Raw genomic sequence first — 8,581 nt, 5'->3', positions numbered from 1 at the left:
TGCCCTATTTAAAGTGAATGTAGCTGTCTCTAGAGCGTATCCCCAAAATGATAGCGGTAAATCGGTAAGAGACATCATAGACCGCACCATATCCAATAGAGTGCGATTACGACGTTCGGACACACCGTTTCGCTGAGGTGTTCCAGGCGGCGTGAGCTGTGAAACGATTCCACATTTCTTTAAGTGTGTACCAAATTCGTGACTTAAGTATTCTCCTCCACGATCTGATCGTAAGAATTTTATCTTTCGGTCACGTTGATTCTCCACCTCATTCTGAAATTCCTTGAACTTTTCAAAGGTTTCAGACTTGTGTTTCATTAAGTAGACATACCCATATCTACTCAAGTCATCTGTGAGAGTGAGAACATAACGATATCCTCCGCGAGCCTCAACGCTCATTGGACCGCACACATCGGTATGTATGATTTCCAACAAGTTGGTTGCTCGCTCCATTGTTCCGGAGAACGGAGTCTTGGTCATTTTGCCCAAGAGGCATGGTTCGCACGTGTCAAACGATTCATAATCAAGAGACTCTAAAAGTCCATCGGCATGGAGCTTCTTCATGCGCTTGACACCAATGTGACCAAGGCGGCAGTGCCACAAGTATGTGGGACTATCGTTATCAACTTTAAATCTTTTGGCATCTACACTATGAACATGTGTAATATTACGCTCGAGATTCATTAAGAATAAACCATTGACCATCGGAGCATGACCATAAAACATATCTCTCACATAAATCGAACAACCATTATTCTCAGACTTAAATGAGTAGCCATCTCGTATTAAACGAGATCCAGATACAATGTTCATGCTCAAACTTGGCACTAAATAACAATTATTAAGGTTCAAAACTAATCCCGTAGGTAAATGTAGAGGCAGCATGCCGACGGCGATCACATCGACTCTGGAACCATTCCCGACGCGCATCGTCACCTCGTCCTTTGCCAGTCTCCGTTTATTCCGCAGCTCCTGCTGTGAGTTACAAATATGAGCAACGGCACCGGTATCAAATACCCAGGAGTTACTACGAGTACTGGTAAGGTACACATCAATCACATGTATATCAAATATACCTTTGGTGTTGCCGGCCTTCTTATCCGCTAAGTATTTGGGGCAGTTCCGCTTCCAGTGACCCTTCCCCTTGCAATAAAAGCACTCAGTCTCAGGCTTGGGTCCATTCTTTGACTTCTTCCCGGTAACTGGCTTACCAGGCGCGGCAACCTCCTTGCCGTCCTTCTTGAAGTTCTTCTTACCCTTGCCCTTCTTGAACTTAGTGGTCTTATTGACCATCAACACTTGATGTTCTTTCTTGATTTCAGCCTCTGCTGACTTCAGCATCGAGAACACTTCAGGAATGGTCTTTTCCATCCCCTGCATGTTGTAGTTCATCACAAAGCTCTTGTAGCTTGGTGGGAGCGACTGGAGGATTCTGTCAATGACCGCCTCATCTGGGAGGTTAATGTTCAGCTGGGTCATACGGTTGTGCAACCCAGACATCTACAGGATGTGCTCACTGACAGAACTGTTTTCCTCCATCTTACAACTGTAGAACTTGTCGGAGACATCATATCTCTCGACCCGGGCATGAGCTTGAAAAACTAGTTTCAGCTCTTCGAACATCTCATATGCTCCGTGGTGCTCAAAACGCTTTTGGAGCCCCGGTTCTAAGCTGTAAAGCATGCCGCACTGAACGAGGGAGTAATCATCAGCACGAGACTGCCAAGCATTCATAATGTCTTGGTTCTCTGGGACGGGAGCGTCACCTAGCGGTCCTTCTAGGACATATTGTTTCCTGGCAGCTATGAGGATGATCCTCAGGTTCCGGACCCAGTCCGTATAGTTGCTGCCATCATCTTTCAGCTTGGTTTTCTCTAGGAACGCGTTGAAGTTCATGTTGACATTAGCGTTGGCCATTGATCTACAAGACATATTTGCAAAGGTTTTAGACTAAGTTCATGATAATAAAGTTCTAATCAAATTATGAACTCCCACTTAGATTAGACATCCCTTTAGTCATCTAAGTGTTACACGATCCGAGTCGACTAGCCCGTGTCCGATCATCACGTGAGACGGACTAGTCATCATCGGTGAACATTTTCATGTTGATCATATCTTCCATACGACTCGTGTTCGACCTTTCGGTCTCCGTGTTCCGAGGCCATGTCTGCACATGCTAGGCTCGTCAAGTTAACCCTAAGTGTTTTCGCTGTGTAAAACTGTCTTACACCCGTTGTATGTGAACGTAAGAATCCATCACACCCGATCATCACGTGGTGCTTAGAAGCGACGAACTGTAGCAACGGTGCACAATTAGGGGAGAACACTTCTTGAAATTTTATAAGGGATCATCTTATTTACTACCGTCGTCCTAAGTAAACAAGATGCATAATACATAATAAACATCACATGCAATTATATAGTTGTGACATGATATGGCCAATATCATATAGCTCCATTGATCTTCATCTTCGGGGCTCCATGATCATCTTGTCACCGGCTTGACACCATGATCTCCATCATCATGATCTCCATCATCGTGTCTTCATGAAGTTGTCACGCCAACGACTACTTCTACTTCTATGACTAACGTTTAGCAATAAAGTAAAGTAGTTTACATGACGTTATTCAATGACACGCAGGTCATACAAAAAATAATGACAACTCCTATGGCTCCTGCCGGTTGTCATACTCATCGACATGTAAGTCGTGAATCCTATTACAAAGAACATGATCTCATACATCACAATTCATCATTCATCACAACTTCTGGCCATATCACATCACATGATCAATCGCTGCAAAAACAAGTTAGACGTCCTCTAATTGTTGTTGCATCTTTTACGTGGCTGCAATTGGGTTCTAGCAAGAACGTTTTCTTACCTACGAATCACCACAACGTGATTTTGTCAACTTCTATTTACCCTTCATAAGGGCCCTGTTCATCGATTCCGCTCCAACTAAGGTGGGAGAGACAGACACCCGCCAGCCACCTTATGCAACTTGTGCATGTCAGTCGGTGGAACCGGTCTCACGTAAGTGTACGTGTAAGGTTGGTCCGGGCCGCTTCATCCCACAATACCGTTGAGCAAGAAAAGACTAGTAGAGGCAAGTAAGATGACAAAATCCACGCCCACAACAAAGTTGTGTTCTACCCGTGCAAAGAGAACTACGCATAGACCTAGCTCATGATGCCACTGTTGGGGAACGTTGCAGAAAATTAAAAATTTTCCTACGGTTTCACCAAGATCCATCTATGAGTTCATCTAAGCAACGAGTCTAGGGAGAGAGTTTGCATCTACATACCACTTGTAGATCGCGTGCGGAAGCTTGCAAGGTGATGATGTAGTCGTACTCGACGTGATCCAAATCACCGATGACCTGCGCCAAACGGACGGCACCTCCGCGTTCAACACACGTACGGAACAGCCACGTCTCCTCCTTCTTGATCCAGCAAGGAAGGGAGGAGAGGTTGAGGGAGATGGCACCAGCAGCAGCACGACGGCGTGGTGTTGGTGGAGCTGCAGTACTCCGGCAGAGCTTCGCTAAGCACTATGGAGGTGGAGGAGGTGTTGGGGAGGAAGAAGGAGGCAACCAAAGGCCAGGGCGTTCAGGTATGAAGTCCCTCCTCTCCCCCCACTATATATAGGGGTGCCAAGGGGGGGTGGCCGGCCCTAGGAGATCAAATCTCCTAGGGGGTGCGGCGGCCAAGGGGGGGTTTTCCCTCCCCCCAAGGCACCTAGGAGGTGCCTTACCCTCCTAGGACTCTTGCCCCCCTTGAACCCTAGGCGCATGGGCCTATGTGGGGCTGGTGCCCTTGGCCCATTAGGCCAAGGCGCACCCCCACACAGCCCATGTGGCCCCCGGGATAGGTGGACCCACCCGGTGGACCCCCGGGACCCTTCCGGTGGTCCCGGTACAATACCGATAACCCCGAAACTTGTCCCGATGCCCGAAACAGGACTTCCCATATATAAATCTTTACCTCCGGACCATTCCGGAACTCCTCGTGACGTCCGAGATCTCATCCGGGACTCCGAACAACATTCGGGTTACTGCATATACATATCCCTATAACCCTAGCGTAACTGAACCTTAAGTGTGTAGACCCTACGGGTTCGGGAGACATGCAGACATGACCGAGACTCTCTCAGTCAATAACCATCAGCGGGATCTGGATACCCATGATGGCTCCCACATGCTCCTCGATGTTGTCATCGGATGAACCACTATGTCGAGGATTCGATCAATCCCTGTATGCAATTCCCTTTGTCAATCGGTACGTTACTTGCCCGAGACTCGATCGTCGGTATCCCAATACCTTGTTCAGTGTCGTTTCCGGCAAGTCACTTTACTCGTACCGTAATGCACGATCCCGTGTCCAACACCTTGGTCACATTGAGCTCAATATGATGATGCATTACCGAGTGGGCCCAGAGATACCTCTCCGTCATACGGAGTGACAAATCCCAGTCTCGATCCGTGTCAACCCAACAGCTACTTTCGGAGATACCTGTAATGCACCTTTATAGTCACCCAGTTACGTTGTGACGTTTGGTATACCCAAGGCACTCTTACGGTATCCGGGAGTTACACGATCTCATGGTCGAAGGAAGAGATACTTGACACTTGCAAAGCTCTAGCAAAACGAACTACACGATCTTTTATGCTATGCTTAGAATTGGGTCTTGTCCATCACATCATTCTCCTAATGATGTGATCCCGTTATCAATGACATCCAATGTCCATAGTCAGGAAACCATGACTATCTGTTGATCACAACGAGCTGGTCAACTAGAGGCTTACCAGGGACATTGTGTGGTCTAAGTATTCACACGTGTATTACGATTTCCGGATAATACAGTTATAGCATGAATAAAAGACAATTATCATGAACAATGAAATATAATAATACTTTTATTATTGCCTCTAGGGCATATTTCCAACATCGGGACCACTCCCGGTGATGACCGTAGTTTGAGGAGTTCATGTATTCACTATGTGCTAATGCTTTGTTCCGGTTCTCTATTAAAAGGAGGCCTTAATATCCCTAAGTTTCCAATAGGAGCCCGCTGCCACGGGAGGGTAGGACAAAAGATGTCATGCAAGTTCTTTTCCATAAGCATGTATGACTATATACAGAATACATGCCTACATTACATTGACGAATTGGAGCTAGTTCTGTTTCACCCTATGTTATGACTGTTACATGATGAACCGCATTCGTCATAATTATCCATCACTGATCCGGTGCCTACGAGTTTTCCATATACTGGTTTACGCTTATTTACTTTCCCGCTGCTACTGTTACAATCACTACAAATTACCAAAAACATTACTTTTGCTGTTTTTACTTTTGTTGTCGTTACCACTACTATCATATTACTTTGCTACTAAACACTTTGCTGCAGATACTAAGTTTCCAGGTGTGGTTGAATCGACAACTCAGCTGCTAATACTTGAGAATGTTCTTTGGCTCCCCTTGTGTCGAATCAATAAATTTGGGTTGAATACTCTACTCTCGAAAGCTGTTGCGATCCCCTATACTTGTGGGTTATCAAGACTAATTTATGGCGTCGTTATCGGGGAGCATAGCTCTATTCTTTGAGTCACTTGGGATTTATATCTGCTTATCATTATGAAGAACTTGAGAGGTCCAAAAACCAAGATCTATCTCTCAACTACGAGGGGAGGTAAGGAACTGTCATCTAGCTCCGCACTTGATTCACCTTCTATTATGAGTAAGTTTGCGACACCTACATTTGCTTCTGCTGTTCGTTCTGATATGTCGCGTGTTATTGATGATGCCACTTCTCCTATGCATGATACTTATGATGAAACTGCTTCTATGCCTGATACTACTGTGCCTCTTAGTGAATTTCTTGATGAACAAATTGCTAGGACTAGAGAAAAAGAAATTATTGAATCTGAATACGATGATGATAGTGATGATGAAAACATGCCTGTTATTCCTAAAGGTTATCTTTTTGATAAGGAATCTTTTGCCGCTATTTTCGCTTGCAAGGATAGATATGAGCTTAAGAGGTTATTAATTAAATGGAATAAAGAATCACTTAGAGATAAAATGAGACCCGACCCTGCTTTTGCTACTTCACCTATATGTGTTCCTGATAAAGATTATGAATTCTCTGTTGATCCTGATATAATTACTTTGGTTGAATCTGATCCGTTTTATGGCTATGAATCTGAAACTGTTGTGGCACATCTTACTAAGTTAAATGATATAGCTTCCCTGTTCACTAATAATGAGAGATCACGTTACCTCTATTTACTCAAAATATTTCCGTTCTCATTAAAGGGTGATGCTAAGATATGGTTTAATTTTCTTGATCCTGGTTGTGTGCGTAGTCCCCAGGATATGATTTATTACTTCTCCGCTAAATATTTCCCTGCTCATAAGAAACAAGCTGCCTTGAGGGAAATATATAATTTTGTGCAAATTAAAGAAGAGAGTCTCCCACAAGCTTGGGGGAGGCTTCTCAAGTTACTTAATGCTTTGCCTGATCATCCTCTTAAGAAACCTGAAATACTTGATATCTTTTATAATGGACTAACCGATGCTTCCAGAGATTACCTGGATAGTTTTGCTGGTTCTCTTTTCAGGGAAAGAACACCGGATGAAGCTGAAATTCTACTGAATAATATGTTGATAAATGAAAATAATTGGGCACCTCTTGAGCCACCTCCTGAGCCAAATCCAGAGCCAGCTCCTGCTCCAATTACTGAGCCTATTCCTAAACCAACTCCGAAGAAGAGAGGTGTTCTATTTCTCAGTCCCGAAGATATGCAAGAGGCAAAGAAATCTATGAAAGAAAAAGGTATTAAAGCTGAAGACATTAAGAGTTTACCTCCTATTGAAGAGATACATGGTCTTAATATACCGCCTATTGAAGAAACTTATGATCTCAATTATTTATTTGTTGAAGAACCTCCTGATCCCGATATCCCGACATAGGTAGTAAAGGTAAATTCTCTCTATAGATATGATAAAGTTGAAGTTCCTCCTACTAAAATTGCTAGTCAGTGCTTGGATGAGTTTGATAACTTTATGTATAAGCAAGACGACTTTAATGCTTATTTTGGTAGACAATTAAAAGAAAATGCTTATATGATTAGACGCTTGGGTGATTACATGGCTGATATTAAAGGTGAACTTAAACTTGTTAGCAAACATGCTTCTATGGTTACCACTCAAGTAGAACAAGTACTTAAAGCTCAAAAAGAAGTGCTTGATGAAATGAATAGTAAGAACTTGATGAAGTGCTTGATGAAAAATGATTATGCTGTCAGAGTGGCTACTAGAACTGGTAGAATGACCCAGGAACCTTTGTATCCTGAAGGCCACCCTAAGAGAATCGAGCAAGATTCTCAGAGAAATAATATTGATGTTCCTAGTTCTTCTAAAAAGAAGAAAAATAAAAATGATAGAACTGTGCAAACTTCTAGTGAACCTATTGCTGAACCACCTGATAATCCAAATGATATATCTATGTCTGATGCTGAAACACAATCTGGTAATGAACATGAACCTAATGAAAATATTAATAATGATGTTCATGATGATGCTCAACCTAGTAATAACAATGATGTAGAAACTGAACCTGTTGTTGATCTTGATAACCCATAATCAAAGAATCAACGTTATGATAAAAGAGACTTTATTGCTAGGAAACATGGTAAAGAAAGGGAACCTTGGGTTCAGAAACCCATGCCTTTTCCTCCAAAACCATCCAAGAAAAAGGATGATGAGGATTTTGAGCGCTTTGCTGAAATGATTAGGCCTATCTTTTTGCGTATGCGATTAACTGATGTGCTCAAAACAAATCCTTATGCTAAATATATGAAGGATATCATTACTAATAAAAGAAAGATACCGGAAGCTGAGATTTCCACCATGCTTGCTAATTATACTTTTAAGGGTGGAATACCAAAGAAACTTGGAGATCCCGGAGTACCTACTATACCTTGCTCCATTAAAAGAAATTATATTAAAACTGCTTTATGTGATCTTGGAGCCGGTGTTAGTGTTATGCCCCTCTCTTTATATCGTAGACTTAGCTTGAATAAACTGACACCTACTGAAATATCTTTGCAAATGGCTGATAAATCAACTGCTATACCTGTCGGTATTTGTGAGGATGTGCCTGTTGTAGTTGTAAATGTTACTATTTTAACGGACTTTGTTATTCTTGATATTCCCGAGGATGATAGTATGTCTATTATTCTTGGAAGACCTTTTCTTAATACTGCAGAGGCTGTTATTGATTGCAACAAAGGCAATGTCACTTTTCATGTTAATGGTAATGAGCATACGGTACACTTTCTGAGGAAACAACCTCAAGTTCATAGTATGAACTCCATTGGAAAAGTTCCATTGATTATATTTGGAGGTTTTGAATTCCCTCTTCCTACTGTCAAGAAGAAATATGATATACTTATTATAGGGGATGTGCATATCCCCATTGAGGTAACTTAGTGTTCTTCGAAATTTCTCCAGTTCCATGATTATCGGAATGAGTTTGTTAACAAGACTTGATCAACCTTGTTAGTGGATTATTTT

The sequence above is a fragment of the Triticum dicoccoides genome, chromosome 5A (genome assembly GCF_002162155.2).
Source record: "Triticum dicoccoides isolate Atlit2015 ecotype Zavitan chromosome 5A, WEW_v2.0, whole genome shotgun sequence".
Classification (NCBI taxonomy): domain Eukaryota; kingdom Viridiplantae; phylum Streptophyta; class Magnoliopsida; order Poales; family Poaceae; genus Triticum; species Triticum dicoccoides.
Note: the sequence above shows the minus strand (reverse complement) of the source record.